Source organism: Pleurodeles waltl, chromosome 5, assembly GCF_031143425.1.
Source record: "Pleurodeles waltl isolate 20211129_DDA chromosome 5, aPleWal1.hap1.20221129, whole genome shotgun sequence".
Taxonomy (NCBI): domain Eukaryota; kingdom Metazoa; phylum Chordata; class Amphibia; order Caudata; family Salamandridae; genus Pleurodeles; species Pleurodeles waltl.
In genome coordinates this window covers 1,313,333,354-1,313,357,967 of record NC_090444.1, presented here as the reverse complement: position 1 = coordinate 1,313,357,967, position 24,614 = coordinate 1,313,333,354, and the positions used below count along the sequence as shown (strand labels likewise).

The 24,614-nt window shown below is 49.9% G+C and overlaps 1 pseudogene; it reads right to left on the bottom strand.

The window, feature by feature from the left end:
• The window catches only part of LOC138297115 (trypsin-like), an 85,202-nt pseudogene that overhangs the window by 35,711 nt on the left and 24,877 nt on the right, over positions 1-24,614 (bottom strand).

Genomic DNA, 24,614 nt, shown 5'->3' with positions numbered 1-24,614 from the left:
TGTTAAAGAGAAGATATTCATGTTTTATAGCCGAGATGCAGTGTGGACTCGTGCCTCGACAGGAGAGATTATGTTGCCCCAGAGGAGTAAGATTATAAGACCTTTGCTGTGTGTTAGCAGCTGTTCATTTTTTTAGGCCTAATAGGAAGTGTCCCATTCTATTTAAAGTTCAGAGGAGAACAGGATTGGAGTGTTTTGGTAACTCTATCCTTAGTTGATGTACTGAGCTCCTTTTACTTGTCCCGCCATTCTTCATTCTCCCCTCTCCCTTTTTATCTCCCAGGTGGGATTCTGGGTGGGCTGAGTTTGTTTCTGAAGACAATTAGTGGGGCTTGCAGTCCTGTAGAAGGGTTGAGCCTGTGCCCATTATTTAGCAGGTGCATTGATCTGAGCATTTGATGGTTTAACCACTATGTTGAGTGCGATTCTATATGTCATGTTTTTAGCTTCTAATAAAAAAGATTTACACGTTTATTTATCAAGAGATACAGGAAGTGTCTGTCTCTCTCTCCCCTATGCATTGTCAAGATGGAGTCTACTCAGGGGCGGTTCCTGCGCTAAGGCGGATGAACATCACCCTCTGGATTGTGGGGAAAGGAAAAATAAAATGATAATAACTTTATGTTATTATCATTTTATTTTTCCTGGGAGAAGGGACTGGCTGGGATGGAGATAGGGGGCCAGAGGAGTTTTATGTGCACTATAAAGTGCGCATGTCTGTTTGACTGGCTGTGTTAGGCCAGCCAACAGGCATGTGAACCTTGCATGTTCCCTCACTTGGCTGTATTGTACAGCCGAGTGGAGAACATGCCCAGGCTCGCACTACCTGTCTGAGTGGTGAAGCAAGCTGTTCAGACCAATCTCGACACTGCCGTCATGCTGGTGACAGCAACATCTTGATTGGCTGGAAGCCTGTGTGCACCCAGGAAGAGGACGGAGGGTAGACAAATGCGTCTCCCCCACAGGTAAGTGTTTTTATTTTCATTTATTTTTCACCCCATCCCCCTGAACACCCCTCCCCCTGCCCTGCCACCCCTGTTGAGTGGCAGCTGCCATTGAGTCTACTACCTGTATGCCCTAGAACAGGGGCTGCCTTTGCATCCCTGATCATCATTGACACCGCTTTCCCTACACCTTGGGTGGCTATCGTTTTTTTGTCTGGGTTTTAGGCCTAGCAATCGGAGATGCCTTCTGCTGAGCTGGTCTCTTCCTGTGCAGTTCTGCTGGAGTTGTACTGGTGCAGTTCTAGCAGAGAGCTTCCAAAGACGGTAAGGAATGATTTGTTTCATCCACAGTATATTTCATGGTCAGGACTAGCTTCTGGGTGTAATTAAGTGATGACTACCAAAAATCCAGATAATATTCCAACAAGGTGTGTAGGCTCAAATGAGCTACCTATTCAAGCAAAGGTAATGCTCATTCTTGGTCAAAGGACATTTGTGACTTTTGTTTCATGTATATTATCTGAGTTTAAACTCTTTTCTTTGTGTCTTGCGTTGTGTGATTCAAGGGGATTTAGGCTCCAAATCCCTAGAGCAGTCACTCCCAGCAAGTCGAAAGCCTTGAAGAAGTTCATTTTGTTATGTGTTCCATATATGTTTATGTGTCTTGGCCTCTGAAACAGAACCATCAGCCTCCAAACACAGGACCACATAAAAAGACTCTAACCAAACCTAGCACACAAAGCCTGCGGCCCCCACACTCAAAGACTTCAGCCCTCAGACACTAGGCCTGCATCCCCCAAACATGTACATGTGGCTCCACACATTTGCACCATCTGCAGACCCTTCAAGACAATTACAGAACTGTCAGACCCATTCTTCTTCCAGTATACACACATATAGCCTGCCTACCACAGCCTTCATTAATGGTTCAATTACTGGTGTACCTAGAGAAATACACTTAAAACGAAGCCAAATTTCCATTTAAATTCCATACAATATTTTATCTAGAATAACGACTTAATTGTAAAGTTGAGCTTCACCGAGATTACAAATGTGTGTTGACATTTCAGACAAAGGGCGTCATTACAACATTGGCGGTAAAAGGCGCTTACCGCCGTGCAGAGGACCGCCAAAACACCGCAGCGGTATTCTGCCACAGCTATTATGACACACATCTCGGAATCAGCCGAAATTCAGACACCCACACAACACCGCCACACCAAAGGTCTGTGATAAACTGGCGGAAACAAAACCTCCACCTCCACGCCAACAGAAACACGCCCATGCTATTACGACCCACGAATCCACACGGCGGTCTTACAACCGCGGTATTCCATTGGCAGTACACACCGCCGCGCTCAAAATACACACACATCTCCAAAACACCGCCACATTGGACAATTCAAAATACACACACCTGATACACATACAAACACCACTCCCACACACCCAATACAATATAAAACAAACACCCACATCACCCACAAACCCCTACGACCAAAAAACACGAACGAAGGCCAGAGAGAGAGCACAAAATAGACAACCCCATCACACAGAGGCACACAACACCATCACCCACACAACCTCCACGCACAAAACACCACACACCACTACACTCACCACACTCATCACCACATACACCACCTCACACTTCACCCACACCACCCCATGTCACGCCAAAGACACCCCCGCTTCTCCGAGGTGGAGCTCAGGGTCATGGTGGAGGAAATCGTCCGGGTAGAGCCACAGCTATTTGGCTCACAGGTACAGCACACATCAATAGCCAGGAAGATGGAGCTATGGCGCAGAATAGTGGACAGGGTCAACGCCGTGGGACAGCACCCAAGAAACAGAGAGGACATCAGGAAGAGGTGGAACAACCTACGGGGGAAGGTGCATTCAACGGTCTCCAGGCACAACATCGCGGTGCAGCGGACTGGCGGCGGACCCCCACCTCCTCCCCCACAACTAACTACATGGGAGGAGCAAGTCTTGACCATCTTGCATCCTGAGGGCCTCGGAGGAGTCAGTGGAGGATGGGACACTGGTAAGTCAAATCTTAACTATTACATCCCCCACCCTACCTGCATGCTATCACACCCCCCCACCCTCATCCCCTCCCCCATCACTCCAACTCCTCACTAATTTACTAATAACACAAACCACCCATCCCAACACCAAGCCCTGCATGACACAACTAAGCATGGTCACCCAGCACTAAAGCATGCCCACTGCACATATCCATAACACCCCCCAACCATCATCACACAAGCCCCCACACAGGAATGCTAGCACCGGGGTATACGCTCACCCACCCATTGCACACCATGACACACACACATGCAATAATCATGCTCTTATGCCCCTGCAGGAACCCGAAGGACCGTCACCACACCAGAGGGTCCAGACAACACCACTCCACCCCCAGAAGAGGCCCACAGTGACGAGAGCAGCTCTGCCCTACTGGATCCTGATGACCAGCCCGGACCATCGTGGGCCTCGGGACAGTCGGTTCCCCTTGCACAGGCACAGCCCAACACCAACCTTCCACCCTCTGGTAACACCAGCACAGCACCCACCCAGCGGGCCCAAACCTCCATACCCAGGACAGGTCAATCAGCGGTGTGTCCACCACTACAGGGAACCCAGGGTAACCCGCCACCCCAACAACAATAGGGACCTGGGGGCAGTGGTAGTGGGCACACGGTCCAGGGGACGAAGGCACAGGAACACAGGGGAACTGGGAGGGCTGCTGTGCGACAGGGGGCGGACAGGCCAAGGGGACCCACTCTCCACGAGGCCCTCTCCTCCATCATGGGAGCATACCACCACTCCCAGGAGACGATGGCGACGGTCCTGGACAAGTTGCAGGAGACCCTGCGCCTACAGGAGGAACAGTATTTGGGGTTCAGGGAGGACCTCAGGACCATAGGCTCTGCCCTGGGCACCATCGTAGGGGTGCTGAAGGACATACAGCAGACCTTGAGGGACACCGTGGCACTCCAAGGGGCCCCTGACACTAGCCAGGACGACGACATGCCCACCACCTCCGCCGGCGCTAGTGGACAGGACGCCCCGCCACAGGACCACCACACCAGCACCCCACCCCCTGCAGACGGAGAACGACCCCGCAAGCGGTCCCTGAGATCCAGGAACAGGACAGAGCAAGATGGCAAGACCCCCGCCAGGAAATGAGACCACCCTGATTGTCCTCCCACTGTCCCACTTTGTTACCCTGTCCATACTTGAACTACACCAGCTCCACTTCCTTTTCCCAGATGGGAAGTGCACCTGTGAGATTAATAGACTGGACTCTGCCATGGACATTCCTCCACCATCACCCCTCACCATTTTACCACCCCCCTCCAATATTTAGCACTTCAATAAACACCCTTGAACCAAAAAACAATCTGGAGTCAGTCTGTGATTTACTAAATATGTATTATCAATGACAGTGTCATAATGGCTTTACCATTGTAAGGCTAACATACCTATGTCACACATCACAAGCCCTTGAAGGATGCAAGCAGTTGACACGTAGGTAACCACGCCTGTGAAACCGTAATGGAAGGGTACAACTCAGTTACCAAATAGAGATTAAAATCGAGAAACAGGATAGAGGTAGACGTGTGAAAGTTAATGTAATGTTAAACCTGAAAATGTTCTCACCTATGTGTCACTGGAAATATTGCTGTATGACTGACTCCCTGTTGTCGTTTTCTTCTTCCTCAGCTTCATCCTCATCACTGTCCACAGGCTCCACAGACTCCACAGCTGCTACAACACCGTCATCTGGATCATCCTCCTGCAGAAAAGGCACCTGGCGTCGCAAAGCTAAATTATGGAGCATGGAGCAGGCGATGATGATCTCGCACACCTTCTTTGGTGAGTAGAATAGGGATCCACCTGTCATATGGAGGCACCTGAATCTGGCCTTCAGGAGGCCGAAGGTGCGTTCGATCACCCTCCTAGTCCGCCCATGGGCCTTTGTACTGTTCCTCTGCCCTTGTCCTGGGATTCCTCACTGGGGTCAATAGCCAGGAAAGGTTGGGGTAACCAGAGTCCCCCAATAGCCATACACGGTGCCTCTGGAGTTGACCCATCATATCAGGGATGCTGCTATTCCACAGGATGTAGGCGTCATGCAGTGAGCCAGGGAACATAGCATTTACCTGCAAGAGGTACTGGTCTGCCAAACAGACCATCTGTACATTAATTGAATGATAACTCTTCCTGTTCCTGTATACCTGTTCACTCCTGTGGGGGTGGAGGACCAGAGCTACATGGGTCCCATCAATGGCACCTATGACGTTGGGGATATGTCCAAGGGCATAGGAGTCACCTTTCACTGTAGCCAAATCCTCCACCTCAGGGAAAATGATGTATCTCCTTACGTGTTTCAGCAGGGCAGACAACACTCTGGACAACACGTTGGAAAACATAGGCTGGGACATCCCTGATGCCATGGCCACAGTTGTCTGAAAAGACCCACTTGCAAGGAAATGGAGCACTGACAGCACCTGAACGTCAGGGGGGATTCCAGTCGGATGGCGGATTGGTGACATCAGGTCTGGCTCCAACTGGGTACACAGTTCCTGGATTGTGGCACGGTCAAATCGGTAGGTGAGGATGACATGTCTCTCTTCCATTGTCAACAGGTCCACCAGCGGTCTGTACACCGGAGGATTCCGCCATCTTGTCATATGTCCCAGCTGACGGTGCCTACGAAGGACAACAGCGAAGAACCAGTCATTATTCCTCCAGGTATGTACCCACAGTTACACACAAGACTACACCACTCACAAAACCCTTCCTGTATGTGTGTTGAGTGTAGGCCTAGCAATGTGTGACGCAGTAGTAAATGAAGCCATGTGGGCCCCTGAAATGGCGGCTGCCTGACCTCTAAACTGGGACAATGGGATTGTGGGGTAACTGCGCTGGTGTTGCACACCGTCGCGGTAGGCGGTCGTAGACTGCAGCGCTATCCTGCATTGGTTAACATTGGACCCTATGGGTCCCAGGAGCCAATGAACAGGTGCGCCGGCGGTGATGATGCGCACCGCCGCGGACGTCACCGCTGCGGACGTCACCGCCATTTTCTATCCGTTCAATCACTAGATACCTGACCTTAGACAGGAGAGGACCTACACTGCAAGTGCTGCTGTGACCTCGGTCTGGAAGCGACGATGGCTGCTGCGTCTGGGGAAAGGGCCCCTGCCCTCACTGCACAGGAGTTGGAGAAACTGGTAGACGGGGTCCTCCCCCAGTACACGCTACTCTACGGTCCTCCAGACCAACAGGTTAGTACACAGGGAGCACGTTGTATGGGCTAGGCCTGGGTGGAGAGGGCTGGTTGGAAGAGGGAAGGGGGCAGAGTTCATAGAACAACAATGCATGGGAATGAATGGGCCACATGGCCAGAGTAGGGAGGGGGCCACTCACAACGACGGTGCAGTTGGTAATGACTGTTCCTCTTCCCTTGTGCATGTCATGTAGGTCAGCGCCCACCAGAAGAGGGACATTTGGCGTGCCATCGCCAAGGAGGTCCGGACCCTGGGGGCCCACCAGAGACGGGGCACCCAGTGCCGTAAGAGATGGGAGGACATTCGCCGCTGCAGCAAGAAGATGGCAGAGGCTCAGCTGGGGATGGCCTCCCAACGTGGGAGGAGTGCCCGTCGCACCATGACCCCCCTGATGTTCCGGATCCTGGCGGTGGCCTACCCAGAGTTGGATGGGCGCTTGAGGGCATCACAGCAGACACAAGGGGGTGAATACACCGCATTCTGCTGACTTTGCGTGCAGTGGAGGTGTCTGGGTGGGGGAGGTGGGCTGTGGGTGTCCCTAGGCCAGGGCGAGTTAGGTAGGCAAGGCCCCTCCGTAATGTAGGCCATGTGGCACTCTACCCCACCTCAGCAGAGTGCCAAGTCGAGGTACAGTTGTCCCTGTGGCATCCATGTGCGCAGATGTCCACCATTGCCATGTTGGACATATCCCAGAAATTGCATGTGCAGAGGGCAGGAGCACGGCGTAATGCAGGGGGCTGCTGCGTCTGTCTTGACCGCCAACGGTAGCGGTAATCCATGCACTAAAACTCTTTCTTCTGTCTCCCCCCCTTTTTCTGCTCTCCCTGTCCTTTTGTACATCAGCATCATCAGGCGGAGGTACAGTGGCACCGGAGCACGAGGGAGCTGCATCCCACATGGCCATGGAGGGCCACACCACGGACTCTGAATGCACCAGTGGGACGGAGGGCGAGGGGAGCTTCACGTCGGCCACCGGATCACCAAGCAGTGACACGGACTTGTTCGCCGATGGGGGCTCCCTTGTGGTGGCGGCACCCTCTGTGCCCCCCACCTCTACAGGTACAGCCGCCACCTCTCCTACCAGCCCCGCCCTCCCAGCAGGCCCTCAGCGTTCGCCCCGTGCCCGCTCACCCAGGAGGGTGGGCATCACCTTCGCCCCAGGCACCTCAGGCCCTGCCCCAGTCACCCCTGCTGCCCTCAGTGAGGAGGCCATTGACCTCCTCAGGTCACTCACTGTTGGGCAGTCTACCATTGTGAATTCCATCCAGGGTGTAGAACGAGAGTTGCAACACGGTAATGCATTCCTGGAGGGCATTCATTCTGGTCAGGCTGTCCTTCAGCGAACCCTGCAATCTCTGGCCTCAGCACTGATGGCAGCCATTGTCCCTGTGTCTAGCGTCCCCCCTACTACTTCCTCCACCCAGACCCAATCTCCAGTATGCCAGCCCATCCCAAGCACACCTACAGACCAGCATGCACACAAGTCAACACACACAAGTAGCTCAAGCAAACATAGGTACCACACACACCACAGGCACTCACGCAAGCCTCAACCACATACAGACACAGCAACATCCACTGCCTCCACTGTGTCCCCCTCCTCCTCTTCTCCCTCCCCCCTCCCAGTCTCGTCTACACACACACCTGCATGCACCACATCTACAGGCACCATGAGTCGCACAAGGAGACCCAGCACCCCAAGCCGCTCACCTGCACTCACCACCTCCACTGCCATTTACACGTCCCCTGTGTCCTCTCCCAGTGCGTTTGTGACGCCCCCTCCCAAAATACACAAACGCCGGCAATCACTCACCCAACATCCTTCCACCTCACGACAGCCTCCAGTACCTGCACCTGCACCCAAAACAGCTAAAGTGACACCTCCGACAACCACCTCCTCTTCCTCCACTCCCAGAGCCCCTCCAGCTACCCATCCCATTGTTCGTCAGAAACTGTCCCTCTGTAAAGTTGACCTTTTTGCCCCCACCCCACCCCCTCCAATTCATCAGTCCCGTTGTAGCGCCCCAGCCAAAAAGCCACCAATACCAGTGGTGCCTGTTCAAGGTATGTGGAGTGCACCGGCCACCAGGGCAGGCAGTAGGACCCGGAGCCAAGGCACTGGCAGCCCACCCCCTGTAAAGGCTCTAAAATTGGAGAGTGGACGACGGGACAGTGTTAAGACTTCTGGTGGAAAAACAACTGACATGGGTTCCAAGGGGATTGGAGAGTCAGCTGTGACTCCACCAAAGGTGGGGAAGGGCCAGAGGAAGTCTGCCCAGCCTGTTGTGAGTGTCACGGCGGAGAAGTGCGCCATCATTTCCGGCGGTCGACACACAACCACCAGCACCGTTGTCACTGGTCCAGAGACCACCGCCAGAGTCACAGCCCAGGAGGGCACAAGTATCGTCACTGGTCCAGAGACCACCGCCAGAGTCACAGCCCAGGAGGGCACAAGTATCGTCACTGGTCAGGAGACCACCGCCGGAGTCAGTGCCCAGGAGGGCCCAAGTATCGTCACTGGTCAGGAGACCACTGCCGGAGTCAGTGCCCAGGAGGGCCCCGGATGCCACAGCCCCGCTGGGCAATGATGGAACGTCATGCCACACTCCAATGCCCAGTGTAGAGAACGTCATGCCACACACCAATGCCCAGTGTAGAGAACGTCATGCCACACACCAATGTCCGTATCAGAACCGCCATGTCAAAGCACCGCTGAACAGTCCTGAACCTCAATGTCAAAGCACCGCTGAACAGGGCAAAGACTGCCATGGCAAAGCACCGCTGAACAGGGCATAGACCGCCATGGCAAAGCACAGCTGAACAGTCCTGAACCTCAATGTCAAAGCACTGCTGAACAGGGCAAAGACCGCCATGGCAAAGCACCGCTGAACAGGGCAAAGGCCGCCATGGCAAAGCACAGCTGAACAGTCCTGAACCTCAATGTCAAAGCACCGCTGAACAGGGCAAAGACCGCCATGGCAAAGCACTGCTGAACAGTCCTGAATCTCAATGTCAAAGCACCGCTGAACAGGGCAAAGACCGACATGTCAAAGCACCGCTGAACAGGGCAAAGACCGCCATGGCAAAGCACCGCTGAACAGGGCAAAGACCGCCATGGCAAAGCACCGCTGAACAGTCCTGAACCTCAATGTCAAAGCACCGCTGAACAGGGCAAAGACCACCATTGCAAAGCACCGCTGAACAGGGCAAGTACCGGGTAGGAATGAATGGACCGCCACATCAGGCATCCTTATCCCATGTGCAGCTGGGACAGTAACAGGACCAGAACTTTCATGGGGAGACTCATCCAGTCTGGGCATCAGTCCCCCCCCAGTACCAGTAGCGACCTGCATCTACTTGAGAGACTGTGGCTTTGCACTCCCCAGGATGGTCCAGTGGGCAACCCACCCACTGTAGAGACTTGAGAGACTGTGGCTTTGCACTCCCCAGGATGGCACAGTGGGCAACCCACCCACTGTAGAGACTTGAGAGACTGTGGCTTTGCACTCCCCAGGATGGTACAGTGGGCAAGCCACCCACTGTAGAGACTTGAGAGACTGTGGCTTTGCACTCCCCAAGATACATCAATGGGCATGGAGCCCCGTCGTGGATCTGGCTTTGCAGACATCCGGCTGAGGTGCCCCCCGTTCCCTTCCCCCTGAGGTGCCTGTAGTATTTCTATCTGATGCCCCGGCAGTGTTCTCTCCGATTGTGGTCAGGTATCGTTTGTGGGCCTCGCCCATGCATTTTTGGACTGTTGGTGCACGGACATTGTTATGTACATATCTGCACTCCTTGTCGTATTGTATATAATTATGACTGATTTTCTAATATATATCTGTATATTTTTGTATGACATTTATATTGCCACATTACAATGTTTGACCTAATATTGCATTGTCTTTTCATTCTTCCGGGGGGATTGTAGGTTGTTACTGTGATTTTTGTGAATGCATTGGTGTGTATGTTGTAATATGCGAGGGTGGAGGTGGGGGTGTTTAATGGGTGTCCCCCTAACTTTTGCCTCCCCGTGTCGTAGGTGCAGTACTCACCGTTGTCTTCGGCGCCTACGTAGCTGTTGGTCGTAGAGGAGCAGAAACACAAGGGCAGAGAGTATTTGGAGTTCCGGCTCCATGGAGTCCTCGTTCCTTGTGGGATGTGTTGAGGTGAGCGTTTTCCCATAGCAAAAGCTGTTTCTGCCGTGTTTTTATCCACGGTGAATCCGCCCCGGAAAAGGTGGCGGACTGGCGAGTTGTAATACTGTGGGCGGTACATTGTCTTCCGCCTGTCTGTTGGCGGTTATCGCCGCGCTGCTTGTTTGCACCACCGTGGCGGGCGGTGTGTTAAAGTGGCTGTCTTTGTTGGCAGTTTCCGCCAGGGTCATAATTCCCTTTTTTGGTTTGCCGGCCTGTTTGCGGTATTTCCGCAGCTTTAACACCGTCCGCCAGGGTTGTAATGACCACCTAAATGTTTAAGTAGGTCGTTCATGGTTCTCTTTTGCAATAGTGTAATACAAGGTACAATGCTATACACTATACACCTTTTAGATTAATTATTGTACAGTATTTTAGATGTACATAGCGCTTCCTAGCTTTGACAAGGCATTGAAGCACTTATGACATCACCAACGGAGTATGTCTCATTTCTGACAGTGCTACGTGGGATATCACGTATTGAGTAATTTATGAGTACCATGATAGGATATAATGTATACATTATTGTGACATTTCCTGTTTATATCAATGGTTACGTCAACATTTTGTGCACTCTCTCAATGCATTAGTTATATTACATGACATCATTGATCCAAGCATTGTAGTTGCAGACTTTGGTGTACAGAAGTGGTTTGCCAGTCATGGTGCATGCGTACCCCCAAGAGACGATTCCCTGAAGCTGTCTGTTGCAAACCAGGGGTCTTCCGGAGTCACCCTACAACAGAAACAGAAACATAGCACCTTAGAAACTGACGTTTCAGCACGTTTTTCAGTATTTTAAAAATGAAGGGCCAGATGTATCATACAACCGATTTGCGATTTTCAAATAGCGATTTTTAAGAAATCGCTATTTCAGAAATGCTAAAAGGTATGTATTATTTTTGCGATTCGGTAATAGTGATTTCGTAAAAATTGCAAATGGTATTACCGAATCGCAAATAGAGAATCTGACCCCATTCGCACCTATGGGCCTGTTGGCCCATATCTGCTAATTTTTTCCATTTCCAAAATTGCCATTTCTTAACCAGAAATCGCAATTTTGGAAATGCAAAACCCCAGGGTGCTGGGGTCCTAAGGCCCTCTCTGCTGCACCCCAACATTTTTTTTTTGGGACATATAAGGTGCACACATGCCAAAAGGCCATGTGTGCTTTACATGTACATTTTAAAAATGCATTTTAAATGCATTTTTAAATTTTGCACATGGTTACCACCAGGTTAAACCTGGTGGTAAATAGCGATTCCTAAATGCCCAAATCGCATTTAGGAATGGCTTCATACATGTGCTAAGAAATCGCAAATAAGGAATCCTTATTTGCGATTTCTTATTTAGAGAGTCGCAATTTGCGGCTCTCTAAACAGGGTCGCAATTTTAAGGAATTGCTATTTTTGCGATTCCTTAAAATTGCGCTAAGAATGTCTTTCATACATTCTGAACTGGCTTTTTGCATTCGCAAACGAGCATTCGCACGTTTGCGAATGCAAGAAACCTTGATACATCTGGCCCAAAATTATTTGCAGTAGAAAATTTGAGATAGCTTTCGTCTCTGTTTATTAACTAATGTAAAAATCAGTGAAGTGTCGCCGAGCTCACTACCAATGAATTCTACAAAAGCTATACATTTTATCCGGATTCAGGCACTTTTGCTACAACATACCCACAATGTTCTGGGTCGAGACAACTAAACTAAAAACACCTTGTGTTACCCCGGTAGTTCACTTTCATTAGTGGGAAACATAGGTATTATTAAAAACGGAAAGATGTGATATCTCTACCATTATGTTTTGAGCCACCTATTAAAAGGCGAACATGTTTCTGGCCATTTGTAACAGCCCCAACAGGTCTCCGGCATTCATCAGGGACGTGAACCCCTAACTACGCCTTGCTCACAGGTCTAGTGATTATTCCCACAGTCTAGAAAGCAAGGACACCTCCATCATGCAGGAGATCCTACCTCAGATCATATAAGAAGGAGTGTATTTGGACCCTGTATTTCGTGACCTAAAGCTTCCTGGTCAGGGAGAGGGTTGGCGCCCATTGTAGTCACACTTATTCCAAAAGGTACGCCGGACCTATTTCAACCCCTTGCCTTGCCGAACTATATATATGGATGTGTTCCCCACTTATAAAGGTGAACTACCGGGATAACACAAGGTACTTTTAGTTTAGTTGTCTGGATCCCTGTTTTTATCCAGTAGTTATTTAATAAGAACTTCCTCCTGCGCTGAGTTATCAGGTGGTTGAGTCTGCCGTGGTTGCACCGACCTACCAGGGTGGGGAGAGGAAGCCGATGATGAAGCATGACACTATTAGGTGTGTGAGGCTTACTCTGCTATAAAAAGAATGACCCCCTAAGCCCCTCCATGGCCCAGAAAGGCAGAAGTGATCCTCAATAAAAGGTTCCGAGTAAAAGAGTACCACTTTTTGTTTTTGATCTTTCAACTATAGCAGACACATTTGATTGTTTGTGTTCTTAGATGTAGAGGGTCACATGATCGCCCTTTAGCCTCTCCTTCCTCTCTACCACTATGTGTTTGAAGATATAAGTAACGGATCTCTGACACCACAGAGTTAGAACACTTCTAGACTGAGGACATTCTGCCAAGGAGAAGAGATGGGCGCTGTAGGCGGAACTGCCACTCTGCCTGTTTCTTTGTTGTGCTGGCCTGCTGCTTGCTGCTTCTGTTCTTTGAGTGAAAGGACTGGACTTGGCTTTCTCCAATCTGCTTTCCAAGGTTCTCCAAGGGCTTGAACTGAGCTTGCCTTCTGTTAAGAAGTATCTGGGACATCAAAAACGTCACCTACCAGCGCCCATGCTCTCTTGCTGAGAGTCCCAACTTGCCAAGTGGTGCCAAATTCATTTCCTGAGCCCTTGGAAGTGAGCTCCCTGCAAACATGAAGAAACCAAGCACATCGACTCCAGAGTGACTTCGGAACTGGCGCCACTGTCTGACTCTGCACCGTTGCCTGCACCAGAGCTGTGACCCCACTGAGTGCGACGGCCGTGACCTGCAACACAGGCCAGATACCGCCAAAGTGCTGCCACAGCGTGAGTCCCGAATGGCATTTCACTGACGTCAGTGACACCTGACTCTGCTGTAGCACCTGTGACCCGTGGTGTGAAACGCAAAACTGCAAAGTTGACGCCTCGCCTCTTGACCACCTGGATTCATCGACCCAGGCTTGTCGTAAGGAACCAACGCCTCGCCACCAATGCTGCATCACTTCCCCTGCAACTGCAAGGAACTGACGCCTCACCTCCATTGCCTCGCAGTAAGGAACCAATGCCTCACCTCACAAGTAGCATCAAGGAACCAGTGCCACACCGGTTCCAGCAACGCCTCACCTCCCTGCCTCTGTGAAACTTCTTTTTTTCCTCTTTATTTTCCAAAGTACTGTACCAGGGGTCTGTGCGACTGCATGACCGGCCCACACTCCCTCGTGAGTGGTGTCAGATAAATATTGGCTATTTTTCTGAACTGGTGTGGAGTACTTTTGTGGTGTTTTCACTATGTTACTGTGTGTGTACAAATACTTTACATATTGCCTCTGAGATAAGCCTGACTGCTCAATCCAAGCTACCAAGGTGGTGAGCAGGGGTTATCTTAGCTGTGTGACTCCCTTACCCTCACTAGAGTGAGGGTCCCAATTTGGACAGGGTACAAACCACTGCCAACGAGAGACCCCAATTCTAACAAGCATGTTGCCTGGTGCTCTGTTATTCAGCTTTAGGTTTGTTTTAGGTCTGTTATTCAGTTTTAGGTTTCATGGTTAAATATGTATCTACAATGATGGAATGGGTACCACCTGTTTAAGCCACCACCAGCTTAAGCCATTCTTTCATTTCTTTCTCCTGGACCAACATGTGTAACTGATAGCTAATCCACCCACTCAGATACCAATTGCAAAAATCATCCCGTCTCGGCCCGAACATCTGTGGTCTGTGGATTCTCAATTAGCTCTTTTTGCCTACACAGATTTCTTGATCCCTCGCTAGCCAGATAAAGCCCGTTGTTCCTCATGTTCATGCCTGCTTCCAAGACTCCTGCAGAGAGCCACACAAAAGCAATCCCCACAGAAGGAGCTGTTATGGTTTGTATTGGCTTCCCCATGCACTCTTCTGAGCTAGATTTAGATGCAATCACTGTTTTAGAGGAGCCTCTAGGCATGCCAACTGCCTTTCATCCTGGTCAGTCACAGAAGCCTGGAGGCACCTTCTGTTGCCTCTGGCCCCAATGGATGAAGTAGGTGTCTGAAAAGGTGCAGGAGCATGCAGTGTGAGTTACTCAATGTTTTTCTCATCTTCCAAGCCATGATGTAAAAGAGAGGACTGAAACATAGATGGACACTTTTTTTAGGCATGGCTAGCATGAGCAAGAAAACATGGCAGCAGCAGTTATAGCTATAGTAATGTCTCGCCTTAACAGAATGAAACATTTAACCGCTACTTCCTGTCCTTTTTTCGTACACTCACTAGTCTTTGAATCAGTTAGCTCAGATCAAATGAAAAGCAAATGTTTTGCAGTGTGAAATACTATAAGATGTGATTCTGATTATGATTTCAAGATATGAAACAACACATATAGGCCCTCATTATAACACTGGCGGCAAAAAACACCTACCGTCGGGGCGACGGCCGCTAAAAGACTGTCCCCGTGGCTACCAGCGGTCTGCCAAATTATGACCACAGCTGGATTTCCACCAGAAGGATGGCGGAAATTCGGCTGTGGCCATGCCGGCGAATGGCGGTAAGGTGGTGCTGCTGCCAGCAGCAACGCCACGCCAGTAGACCCCCGCTGGGCGTATTATGACAATTAATATGGCCTGGCGGCGTTCTGCTGGCGGATCATGCTGCTGGCAGCAGCAGCCCGTCCCGTCTCCTGCTGGCGGACCCCCTGTACACAGGTAAGCAGGTGCTCTGACAGGGGAGAGGGCGAGGTGTTGTGTGTGTGTATGTCTGTGCATGCATGTATGCAGGTGTGTGTTGCGTGTTGTATGTGTGTGTATGTTTGGGGGTGTGAGTGCGTGTATGTTGAGTAGTGTGAATGTGTGTTTGTGTTTATGTATGTAAGTGTGTGTGGATGAGCATGTGAATAGATGTATGCATGCGTGGATGAATGAGGGAATGGGTGTGTGTATGCGTGTGTGGGGGTGTGAAGGGAGGGGCGTGTATGAAGGGGGGTATGGAGAGGAAGGGGGTTGGGTGGGGAACATGGGGAGGGGGTAGGTGGTAGGGAGACCCCTATCAGTGACAGTGAAGGGGTTCCCTGTCACTGATAGTGTGGAATCACGTTCTCCTGGATCCACTTGGACCTAGTAGACCCTGTGATACACAATGAAAATACAGGCCTGTTTCTGTTGAACACATTACAATGTTGAATTAACTAGGCCTTGAAGAAATGTCTATTGTGCTTGAAACGCATTATGTTGCAAGGCTTGCTAAACTGACGGCCATCACAAGACACCACCGCATGCTAGCTTCGAAATCCTCACTGCTAAAAGTACTAACGTATGGTTCCTCTTACTCCACATATAGATGTATCACAAGACATTTGATTTAGAGGACATTGTGCAAGCTTCCTGTCCATGATTCTAACCCTTATATGGAGCATCACGTGTGCTATATAGAAAAAAGTTAAATCATACGACATTATCAAGAACCAATGAAATGTGTTAATGTGTCTGCGGTTTAATGCTATAAAAGATCATGCATTACTTCCTTGTGCAGACTGTTCGAGCTGGATTTTGGCCCGCTCAGTCTCCGTGTACACGTATTTCTTATTGTGTCTTATTAGTTCTTATTAAAAGTAATCTAAGGAAGAGCGGCTGGTCTCGGTTTGTTTCCTGAATTGTCTGGATCTGAAATACTCTGACTTGGCTTTGACAACTTGGCTTCGACATCTGGTGGAGGATTGCGGTTGGATTTACGATTTCGCCGGCTCAGCTCCTGCCGCTCTGCGGAGGGGGGCAATGGCATTTTGGGCTGGTCGGGCCCCCTCCGGGGCAGGGTGTTAGTGCTGTCGTGAGTATCTGTCATTTCCTCGGTCCTGTCTGTTTATGTTTTTATTTTTTTTATTTTTTTCCCTCTTCTCCTCTCTCTCTCTCCCTCTGTTCGCAGAGGGTGTTGTATAGGGGGGAGGTGGCGGGGTGATTTACTTTTGCACTTCTAAATGGAGTTGTGGATAATTGTACTATATGCTATTCCTATTAGCCTGCTGTTCTTTCTTGTTATGTTTGTTCTTTGTTTACGGTGGCATGCAGATGTTCCTGTCCCCATTATTCCAGGCTCTTCTAGAGTACCTCGTTCAGACATTCAGATGATGGCCGTCAGATGGCGGCGTGCTGGAGTTTTGTGTTGATATTATCGTTTCTGCCTTATTGCGCCATTTCCTTCCCTCTTTTGTTCTCGGTGCTAACGAATTCATGGTTCAGTAGTTGCTGTGAATATTAGCCAAGGGTTTCTGTTTATCCAGCGACGCTACATGTGTGAGACTGTTAATGGTATGGTCTCGGTACACAGCGGGAGGCGCTGTGTGGCCACAGCTCCCAACCGGAAAGGGTTGGTGCTGCATTTCCCAGCCGGAGGGGCTGGGGAGGAATACTCTGGCCGGAGGGGGTGGTGATTGTCCACCCCAGCAGGAAGGGCAGGTTGTGCCTGGTGATTTATCGAGTGGTAGTTGTCCACTCCAGTTGCGGTGTTGTGCTCTGTGGGGGCGTCGTATTGATTTTTTTCTTCCTTCTTTCTTCTATTTCTCTCTCTCTCTCCTGCTGGTTAGATGGAGAGATAGACGGGGTGGTTGAATTATGTGTTAGGATAGTAGTGAGAATATAGTGAGGAAGGAGTTGTGTATTAACTGACTGACTCAAGCTGCGATTGTACCAGAACTCAGGAGCATTACGCCCGCCAATACCGTTACAGTGACTGATTACTACAACTGACAGGGTCTGTCTGTGCACCACACTCTACTGTCACCACGCACCAGCACAAAGGGTGGGAGGCATGACCATCACGTAGGGCAAGTACCTGTTTTTGTTATATTGTTATCGTATTGTCCTATATGTGATTGAGTGCACTGTGCACCATTGTTGCATTACCTGTGTGTCACCCACCACGGATCTGGTCCGGGTTCTAATCCCATACAGCCGCACCCTGTCTCAGGGCAGGAAAGCAAGGGTGTGGGATCTTTGCCCTTCTCTCTTGACTTTCCTGTCATCTTTTATTCGCTAAAAGGACGCCAGTGTACGCCGTCACCAGCACCTTGGCCCTGTTTTTTTCATTCCAAACTTGTGCATGCTTGCGGTAAACAAGGCTGTGTGTACTGTTGTGTGATTGCAGACAAACTCTCCGCTTCACTAATAACAAATGCAGTTGGCAGTGCTGATTTGACTGCGGGTTTTTCCTCATGTGTCATTTGATATGAGAGGCAGAAATAGCCGACTCCCTGCAGTTTCCTGGTGTGACCGAACTGTTTACGTGAAGTGGTAAGGGAAAGCAGTGACCTTTTATTTAGCTATGGGGAACCCCTTTAGCAAGGAACATTTGGACACACACCAAATCACAACCCCTAGGGATAGTCCTGCCTACCAAGTAGCCGTTAAGCAAGGACTACATGCATTAATGTTTCTTGACAAATGGCACAGGCTGACGGCAAGGCGACCCGACTTACAGTTTCCAAGTAATGGCACATATGACATGAACAAGCTGTCATACTTGAGACAAATGCTGATTCTAAAGGGACGTAAGATTCGTAACCTGGAATGGGACTCTTTCTACTCATGGGACTATTGCCTACGAGACCTCAGACATACCAACGACATAAAAGCTAAAGTGTGCAAGGAATTGGTGGTGTTGAAAGACGGATTTTATTCTGAAAGACAGAGGAATGAGAAGAGGGAGGAGCGGAGGGATAAAATGCTCGATATGGTAGGAACATTCCCATGTCTTCCTGTGGTAGGTGCACCATCACAGGAACACAGTATGCAGGGAACGACAAAGGAAGAGACCGAGGACGCACTCATAGAAGACATACTGATGGAGAGGTTAGGTAATGAGAACAAAACAGTGAGTTCGGAGGAAAAAGTGCACGTTGAGCACTTAGTGACAGGTACAGAGCCTCCTGAGCTATCTCTGGCTCAGAAAACTGCAGCCCGAGAGCTCACACATGGTTTAATAAAAGAGGAACTAACAAAAATGAACCTTGACCGATTGAAAGACTTTCAAATGCTGCAGGAAGTCAGAGAGGAAGTGGCCCACATTGCTCAGAAAAAGAACAAGGAAAGTGACAGTTTGTTGGCGCAGGCTACAAAGAAAGGAAATGGACCAAAATTGTTGAATACACATTGGAAACAGCAGTTCCAAGACGCGTCCAGGGACAGTAGTGAAGGGATAAAGGGTTTGCATGAGATGATATGGGAGATATGTATTTTCACACACCACACGAAGCATAACATTGATATTTTGACAAGGTTTTTAGACGGAAGTCTATTTGAAAGGAGGAACAGCCTCACAGGAACACAAAGGAAAGGAAATTCACCATACGGTACACCGAGTGCTTCTCTCAGCACACTAAGAAAGACTAAGGCCCTCATTCCAACCCTGGCGGTCTCTGACCGCCAGGGCGGAGGGCAGCGGAAGCACCGCAACAGGCTGGCAGTGCTTCCAGGGCTATTCTGACCGCGGCGGTAAAGCCGCGGTCAGAAAAGGGGAACCGGCGGTTTTCCGCCGGTTTTCCCCTGGCCCAGGGAATCCTCCATGGCGGCGCTGCTTGCAGCGCCGCCATGGGGATTCCGACCCCCTTCCTGCCAGCCTGTTTCTGGCGGTTTTCACCGCCAAAACCAGGATGGCGTGAACGGGTGTCGTGGGGCCCCCTAACAGGGCCCCATGAAGATTTTCACTGTCTGCTTTGCAGACAGTGAAAATCGCGACGGGTGCCACTGCACCCGTCGCACCCCTGCAACTCCGCCGGCTCCATTTGAAGCCGGCTTCCTTGTTGCAGGGTCTTTCCCGCTGGGCCGGCGGGCGGCCTTTTGGCGGTCGCCCGCCGGCCCAGTGGGAAAGCCAGAATGGCATCCGCGGTCTCCTGACCGCGGAGCGGCCATTTGGCGGTGACCGCATGGCGGGCGGCGACCGCCGTGGTCAGAATGACCGCCTAAGTTCCTGAAATCAGCCAGAAAAAATTGTCGTGCCATACTCACAGATCTCATTGATAGAAGACAGACATTTGCAGAGGTAGAAAGAGATAACAATAGGGAATACAGAGAGGAACTTCTAGCCATGGCGCGATCAGAACTGATGGCCCTAGGCCCTAAGATACACCAGATATATGCCCGCTACACTAACAGCACAAGTCCCCTGCCAACAGAATACAGTTGGGACACTTCTCAAATGAGTTTCACAGATGCAGATGTGCCATCCTGGAGTAATGACAAATTGTCTGAAAAACTGGAATACGCTATATTAAAATTACAGAAATGGAAAGAATTGAAAGAAGGGTTAAAAGCAGCTCAGGTACTGCAGAGCCCAGAGAAAAATAAGGAAGGGACAGAACAGGTACAGACAAAGATGATGCCTCTGAGAGAAGTACCTTCGTCCTCCTTAGGGGAGGATGGCCATACCCCAACATATGTCTATGTACCTTGGCATAGAGCTGACCTGTTTTCCTTCACCAAAGACTTCCCAAAATTACGCGATGAGCCACACAAATGGTTCACAGAATTGAATAGAATAGTGGCAATAGGAGAAATGCTGTGGAAGGATTTAAACATGTTATTCAGTATAATAATACCACAAGATTTATGGGAGGATTGTAAGAAAGTGGTAGGATGGCCGGCAGAGGAACCGGTGAGGGGAAAAGGGGGGGCACCGGGACAAGAGGTAGAGACAGCAAGAGACAAGGTGATGAAATACATACGAGAAAAAGTACCAGAGGAAAAGGTTGATTGGTCTAAAATAATACATACAAAACAGGAGAAGAATGAAAGTGTGACAAGTTACTATGACCGCCTTCTACAGGTCTACCAGCAGAGTAGTGGAATGAGGAACCCACTGGGTGAGGCGATGCCTGCGTTTGTGACCAACTTGGTATATGGATTACAGCAGCCTATACAAACTCATTTACAAACGTCTTTTGTGTGTTGCAACAAGAACCCATTGACAAAGTGTTAGCATCAGCCAGGTATTGCGCAGACTATCAAACAAATATCGAAAGGGCAGATGATGAGAAATTGAAAAAGGATAAGGTAAAACTAATAGTGGCACAAGAACGATTTTACAATAATAATCAAAGCAGGGGTAGGGGAAGGGGCAGGGGCAGAGGACAAGGTGAACGGGTACCTTTCACGCCCCCGCCAGGTACCATCTGTTTCCACTGTAACCAACAGGGACACTGGAAGGCAGATTGCCCTTTTTTAGCCAGGGGATAAAGAGGTAGAGGTCAGCAGAGACAACAACAGGGCAGTATACAATACGGGACACAACAGTTACTACCCCCATCTTATACTAACAATGCATATGATGCTGCCACTGTAAATGACCCGGCTTGTGTGGGGTGGGGTACATATCAAGACATACCACAGGCACCTCAGGGGGGACATGGGTTTCCATACTCACCTGCTGTGGAGACACATTTCACAGGCCCAGTACTGTCGGTTGATCAAGAAGGTCCATATGTAGATGGAACAGTGCTAAGCAGAACTGTGCCCTTTTTATTTGACACTGGGGCCACTATGTCAATGCTAAAGGCCTCTGATGTACCCAGCGCACCATTATCAGCAACTCAAATAACAGCCGTAGGTTTGACAGGACAACCTATGAGTGAATACTTAACACAACCATTGAAATTCAAAGTAGGCCCTATTACTGTAAATCACCAATTTATTTTTGGGAGACACTGTCCAGTAAATTTGCTAGGAAGGGATCTCCTATGTAAATTACAGTGCACCATCAGCTGATCACCTGAAGGGATCTTCCTGGAAAGCAAGGAGAATGGGATAGCATTACAGGCTTTCATGGGATGTGACTCCGGAGGCAAGGGACAAGAACAAAGTCTCCCACAAGAATTACAAGACTCAGGGGGTCATTCCGACCCTGGCGGTCCATGACTGCCAGGTCCGGGGACCGCGGAAGCACCGCCAACAGACTGGCGGTGCTTCCTGGGCCATTCTGACCGCGGCGGTAAAGCCGCGGTCAGAAAAGGGGAACCGGCGGTTTCCTGACGGTTTACCCCTGGCCCAGGGAATCCTCCATGGCGGCGCTGCTTGCAGCGCCGCCATGGGGATTCCGACCCCCTTCCCGCCAGCCTGTTTCTGGCGGTTTTCACCGCCAGAACCAGGCTGGCGGGAACGGGTGTCGTGGGGCCCCTGGGGGCCCCTGCACTGGCCATGCCACTGGCATGGGCAGTGCAGGGGCCCCCTAACAGGGCCCCACAAAGATTTTCAGTGTCTGCATTGCAGACACTGAAAATCGTGACGGGTGCCACTGCACCCGTCGCACCCCTGCAAATCCGCCGGCTCCATTCGGAGCCGGCTTCCTCTTTGCAGGGGCTTTCCCGCTGGGCCGGCGGGCGATCTTTTGGAGATCGCCCGCCGGCCCAGCGGGAAAGTTAGAATGACGGAATGACCCCCTCAGTCCCTAGTGAAGTGTGGGCAAAGGGGCCAAATGATGTGGGAAGAATATTAGATTGCCCCCCAGTGCGAGTGACACTGCGCCCTGGAGCCCGTCTACCACAGGTGCCACAATACAAAATAGCCAAAGAGGGAGAGGAGGGGATAGCTCCAGTAATAGAAGAGCTTCTAAAGAAGGGGATACTGCGGGAGGTACGACACAGCCCATGCAACACTCCTATTCTCCCAGTGAAAAAGGCAGCGAAAGGACCAGATGGGTCCCCGGTATACCGATTTACTCAAGATCTTAGGGAACTGAACAAGGCAGTTATACCATCATTCCCTGTGGTTCCCAACCCAGCCACCATCATATCAAACATTCCCAGTACAGCTTCGCACTTCACAGTCTTGGATCTCAGTAATGCCTTTTTCTCAGTGCCTCTTCATAGGGAGTCTCAGGGTCTATTCTGCTTTACGTACAAAAATAGAAAGCTAACATATACTTGTCTCCCTCAGGGGTTTGTGGACAGTCCAACATTATTCTCAGATGCTTTAAGAGCAGACTTGGCATCATTGCACATTCCAGGAGGATCAACTTTGATACAATATATTGATGATTTGTTGCTAGCCTCACCATCACGGGAAGCGTGTGTCCAGGACACCGTGGCCCTACTCTGTCACCTTGCCATAAAAGGACATAAGGTCTCCCCAAAGAAGTTGCAGTTCTGCCAATCAAAGGTGAAGTACCTAGGGCACGAACTGTCACCAGGGTCCAGGAGATTGCTACCAGATAGGATAGCAACAATAACTCAGCACCCAGGCCACAAACACAGAAGGAGGTGAGGGCTTTCCTTGGGGTGGCAGGTTACTGCAGGCATTGGATACCGAATTTCTCCCTGATTGCACGACCACTTTTGAATTTAACACACAAGGATGTGCCAGACAAAGTACCATGGTCAGAAAACTGTGAAGAGGCTTTTCAGAAATTAAAGTTCGCATTGTGTGTGGCACCAGCATTAGGCCTCCCAGATTACACCAAAGATTTCCATTTATTTTGCCATGAAAAAGGTGGTTGCTCCTTAGGGGTTTTGGCACAAAAACACAGCACCTTCTACCGCCCGGTGGCTTACTATTCAGCTACCCTGGACCCAGTAGCAGCAGATCTTCCCCCATGTCTGAAGGCAGTAGCAGCGGCCGCCTTAGCAGTGGAACAATCAGAAAACATTGTCCTGGCTCATACTTTGGTGTTACATGTCCCAGACGCAATTGACACATTACTAACTAACACTAAGACCCAGCACCTGACAAATGCTCGCCTCTCACGCTATGAGTTGACACTATTGGCACCGCATATAAGGATAAAGAGATGCACAACATTGAATCCTTCCTGCCTGTTGCCTACCGAAATGGATCACGATGATCCCACCATAGATAATTCTTTCCACGATTGTATTATGGCAGTCGACACACACACCAAGGTGAGGCCAGATCTCAGAGACACCCCATTCCCTGAGGCCGAGGGTGATTTGTTTGTGGATGGTTCATGCATTAGGGACCACACAGGGATGCTACAAGCAGCCTATGCTGTGGGGACGGCCAAAAGACTACTTGAAGGAGGAAGGCTACCAAAGATTAAAAGTGCCCAGGCAGCAGAATTAGTAGCACTAATCAGAGCATGCAAATTGGCAGCAGGAAAGACAACGAATATTTACACAGACAGCCAATATGCTTTTGGGGTCACTCATGATTTCGGTCAACTGTGGACAATGAGGGGATTTCTCACTTCAGCAGGCCAACACATACAACATGCTTCATTGATTGTTGCCTTGTTGCAAGCTCTACTGCTGCCCAGAAAAATCGCAATTGTAAAATGTGCAGCCCATACTTCTGCTAAGGACTATGTTTCTGTGGGAAATGCTTTTGTTGACAAAGAGGCACGAAGAATAGCCCTCAGTGGGTGTGAGTATGTAATGGTCCAGGTTAAACCCACCACAATAGCTAAGGAGGAAAGTACATATTTTGATCCAAAATGTCCTCAACAGCAGGCTGATGGGTCAGAACTAACAGATTGGGAAAAGGGCGGTTGCAAGACAGACGGGGAGGGTCTGTGGGTGGGACCCAACGGTAAAATATGTCTACCATCCACGTTACTGTCCTCTATGGCACACCTTTTCCATGGCCCCTCACATGTGGGTAGGGATGGAATGATACGACTGTTTTCACAATGTTGGTTTAATACCAAATTTCAGCAATATGCAGAACATTTATGTAAGAGATGCACGGTTTGTGCACAGTACAACACAGGAAAAGGTACACCAACCACTTCAGGCCATTTCCCACCGCCACATGGACCCTTTGAAAGCCTCCAAATGGACTTCATTGAGATGCCCCCGGTATACAAGCTAAAATATGTTTTGGTAATAGTTTGTATGTTCATCAAAAGGACTGAGGCATACCCCACCAGGAACTGTGATGCACAAACTGTGGCTAAGTGCCATTTAAAAGACTTAATACCATGTTTTGTGGTGCCGATTCTTTTAAGTTCAGACAAT